This window comes from Ptiloglossa arizonensis, unplaced genomic scaffold (genome assembly GCF_051014685.1).
Source record: "Ptiloglossa arizonensis isolate GNS036 unplaced genomic scaffold, iyPtiAriz1_principal scaffold0393, whole genome shotgun sequence".
Classification (NCBI taxonomy): domain Eukaryota; kingdom Metazoa; phylum Arthropoda; class Insecta; order Hymenoptera; family Colletidae; genus Ptiloglossa; species Ptiloglossa arizonensis.
In genome coordinates this window covers 435025-440869 of record NW_027478763.1, presented here as the reverse complement: position 1 = coordinate 440869, position 5845 = coordinate 435025, and positions in this window count along the sequence as shown.

Genomic DNA, 5845 nt, shown 5'->3' with positions numbered 1-5845 from the left:
TTATACGTTATACTTTATACGTTATACGTTATACGTTATACGTTATACGTTATACGTTATACGTTATACGTTATACGTTATACGTTATACGTTATACGTTATACGTTATACGTCATACGTTATACGTTATACGTTCTACGTTCTACGTTATACGTTATACGTTATACGTTATACGTTATACGTTATACGTTAAACGTTATACGTTATACGTTATACGTTATACGTTAAACGTTATACGTTATATGTTATACGTTATACGTTGTACGTTATACGTTATATGTAATATGTAATACGTTATACGTTATACGTTATACGTTATACGTTATACGTTATACGTCATACGTTATACGTTATACGTTCTACGTTCTACGTTATACGTTATACGTTATACGTCATACGTTATACGTTATACGTTATACGATATACGTTATACGTTATACGTTATACGTTATACGTTATACGTTATACGTTATACGTTATACGTTATACGTTATACGTTATACGTTATACGTTATACGTTATACGTTATACGTTATACGTTATACGTTATACGTTATACGTTATACGTTATACGTTATACGTTATACGTTCTACGTTCTACGTTATACGTTATACGTTATACGTTATACGTTATACGTTATACGTTATACGTTATGCGTTGTACGTTATACGTTATACGTTATACGTTATACGTTATACGTTATACGTTATGCGTTATACGTTATACGTTATACGTTATACGTTATACGTTATACGTTATACGTTATACGTTATGCGTTATACGTTATGCGTTATACGTTATGCGTTATACGTTATGCGTTATACGTTATACGTTATACGTTATACGTTATACGTTATACGTTATACGTTATACGTTATACGTTATACGTTATACGTTATACGTTATACGTTATACGTTATACGTTATACGTTATACGTTATACGTTATACGTTATACGTTATACGTTATACGTTATACGTTATACGTTATACGTTATACGTTATACGTTATACGTTATACGTTATACGTTATACGTTATACGTTATACGTTATACGTTATACGTTATACGTTATACGTTATACGTTATACGTTATACGTTATACGTTATACGTTATACGTTATACGTTATACGTTATACGTTATACGTTATACGTTATACGTTATACGTTATACGTTATACGTTATACGTTATACGTTATACGTTGTACGTTGTACGTTATACGTTATATGTAATATGTAATACGTTATACGTTATACGTTATACGTTATACGTTATACGTTATACGTTATACGTTATACGTTATACGTTATACGTTATACGTTATACGTTATACGATATACGTTATTCGTTGTATGTTAGACGATATAGTTTATACGTAATACGTTATTCGTTATACGTTATACGTTATACGTTATACGTTAGACGTTACACGTTACACGTTATACGTTACACATTATACGTTATACGTTATACGTTATACGTTATACGTTATACGTTATACGTTAAACGTTATACGTTATACGTTATACGTTAACGTTATACGTTATACGTTATACGTTATACGTTATACGTTATACGGTATACGTTATGCGTTATACGGTATACGTTATGCGTTATACTCTATACGTTATGCGTTATAGGATATACGTTATGCGTTATAGGATATACGTTATACGTTATACGTTATACGTTATACGTTATACGTTATACGATATACGTTATACGTTATACGTTATGCGTTAAAGGATATACGTTGTACGTTGTACGTTGTACGTTATACGTTATACGTTAAACGTTATACGTTATATGTTATACGTTATACGTTATACGTTATACGTTATACGTTATACGTTATATGTTATACGTTATACGTTATACGTTCTACGTTCTACGTTATACGTTATACGTTATACGTTAGACGTTACACGTTACACGTTATACGTTATACGTTATACGTTATACGTTATACGTTATACGTTATACGTTATACGGTATACGTTATGCGTTATACGCTATACGTTATGCGTTATAGGATATACGTTATGCGTTATAGGATATACGTTATACGTTATAGGTTGTACGTTATACGTTATACGTTATACGTTATACGTTATACGTTAAACGTTAGACGTTATATGATATACGTTATACGTTGTACGTTATACGTTATATGTAATATGTATTACGTTATACGTTATACGCTATACGTTATACGTTACACGTTATACGTTATACGTTATGCGTTATACGTTATGCGTTATACGTTATACGTTGTACGTTATACGTTATACGTTATACGTTATACGTTATACGTTATACGTTATACGTTATACGTTATACGTTATGCGTTATACGTTATGCGTTATACGTTATACGTTATACGTTATACGTTATACGTTATACGTTATACGTTATACGTTATACGTTATACGTTATACGTTAGACGTTACACCGTTACACGTTATACGTTACACGTTATACGTTACACGTTATACGTTACACGTTATACGTTATACGTTATACGTTATACGTTATACGTATACGTTATACGTTATACGTTAACGTTATACGTTATACGTTATACGTTATACGTTATACGTTATACGTTATACGTTATACGTTATACGTTATACGTTATACGTTATACGTTATACGTTATACGTTATACGTTATGCGTTATACGTTATGCGTTATACGTTATGCGTTATACGTTATGCGTTATACGTATGCGTTATACATTATACGTTATACGTTATACGTTATACGTTATACGTTATACGTTATACGTTATAAGTTATACGTTATACGTTATACGTTATACGTTATAGTTATACGTTATACGTTATACGTTATACGTTATACGTTATACGTTATACGTTATACGTTATACGTTACTACGTTATACGTTATACGATCTAATTTTACGTTATGCGTTGTACGTTATACGTTATACGTTATACGTTATACGTTTATGCGTTATAAGTTATACGTTATACGTTATACGTTTATACGTTATGCGTTATACGTTATGCGTTATACGTTATGCGTTATACGTTATACGTTATACGTTATACGTTATACGTTATACGTTATACGTTATACGTTATACGTTATACGTTATACGTATACGTTATACGTTATACGTTATACGTTATACGTTATACGTTCATACGTTAATACGTTATCCGTTATACTGTTATACGTTATACGTTATACGTTATACGTTATAACGTTATACGTTATACGTTATACGTTATACGTTATACGTTATACGTTATACGTTATACGTTATACGTTATACGTTATACGTTATACGTTATACGTTATACGTTATACGTTATACGTTATACGTTATACGTTAAGTTGTACGTTATACGTTATATGTAATATGTTATACGTTATACGTTATACGTTATACGTTATACGTTATACGTTATACGTTATACGTTATACGATATACGTTATTCGTTGTATGTTAGACGATATAGTTTATACGTAATACGTTATTCGTTATACGTTATACGTTATTACGTTATACGTTATACGTTATACGTTAACGTTATACGTTAGACGTTACACGTTACACGTTATACGTTACACGTTATACGTTATACGTTACACGTTATACGTTATACGTTATACGTTATACGTTATACGTTTATACGTTTCGTTATACGTTATACGTTATACGTTATACGTTATACGTTATACGTTATACGTTATACGTTTTACGTATACGTTATACGTTATACGTTATACGTTATACGTTATACGTTATGCGTTATACGTTATGCGTTATTACGTTATGCGTTATACGTTATACGTTATACGTTATACGTTATACGTTATACGTTATACGTTATACGTTATACGTTATACGTTATACGTTATACGTTATACGTTATACGTTATACGTTATACGTTATACGTTATACGTTATACGTTATACGTTATACGTTATACGTTATACGTTATACGTTATACGTTATACGTATACGTTATGCGTTGTACGTTATACGTTATGCGTTGTACGTTATACGTTATACGTTATACGTTATACGTTATACGTTATACGTTATGCGTTATACTTTATACGTTATACGTTATACGTTTAAACGTTATACGTTATACGTTATACGTTATACGTTAGACGTTACACGTTACACGTTATACGTTATACGTTATACGTTATACGTTATACGTTATACGTTATACGTTATACGGTATACGTTATGCGGTATACGCTATACGTTAAGCGTTATAGGATATACGTTATGCGTTATAGGATATACGTTATACGTTATACGTTATACGTTATACGTTATACGTTATACGTTATACGTTATAAGTTATACGTTATACGTTATACGTTATACGTTATACGTTATACGGTATATGTTATACGTTATACGTTATACGTTATACGTTATACGTTATACGTTATACGTTATACGTTATACGTTATACTTTATACTTTATACGTTATACGTTATACGTTATACGTTATACGTTATACGTTATACGTTATACGTTATACGTTATACGTTATACGTTATACGTATACGTTATACGTTATACGTTATTACGTTATACGTTATACGTTATACGTTATACGTTATACGTTATACGTTATAATACGTTATACGATATACGTTATGCGTTATATGTAGACGATATAGTTTATACGTAATCGTTATACGTTATACGTTATACGTTATACGTTGTACGTTATACGTTATATGTAATATGTAAATACGTTGTACGTTATACGTTATATGTAATATGTAATACGTTATACGTTATACGTTATACGTTATACGTTATACGTTATACGTTATACGTTATACGATATACGTTTTGCGTTATATGTTAGACGATATAGTTTATACGTAATACGTTATACGTTATACGTTGTACGTTATACGTTTATACTTTATACGTTATACGTTATACGTTATACGTTATACGTATACGTTATACGTATACGTTAAACGTTATACGTTAATACGTTACACGTTATACGTTATACGTTATACGTTACACGATATACGTTATACGTTATACGTTATGCGTTATAGGATATACGTTATATGTTATACGTTATACGTTATACGTTATACATTATACGTTATACGTTATACGTTATACGATATACGTTGTACGTTATACGTTATACGTTATACGTTGTACGTTATACGTTATACGTTATACGTTATACGTTATACGTTATACGTTATACGTTATACGTTTATACGTTATACGTTATACGTTATACGTTATACGTTATACGTTATACGTTATTACGTTATACGTTATACGTTATACGTTATACGTTATACGTTATACGTTATACGTATACGTTATACGTTATACGTTATACGTTATACGTTATACGTTATACGTTATACGTTATACGTTATACGTTATCGTTATACGTTATACGTTATACGTTATACGTTATACGTTATACGTTATACGTTATACGTTATACGTTATACGTTAACGTTATACGTTATACGTTATACGTTATACGTTATACGTTATACGTTATACGTTATACGTTATAGTATACGTTATACGTTATACGTTATACGTTATACGTTATACGTCATACGTTATACGTTATACGTTATACGTATACGTTATACGTTATACGTTATACGTTATACGTTATACGTTATACGTTATACGTTATACGTTATACGTTATACGTTATACGTTATACGTTATACGTTATACGTTATACGTTATACGTTATACGTTATACGTTATACGTTATACGTTACACGTTATACGTTACACGTTATACGTTACACGTTATACGTTACACGTTATACGTTAC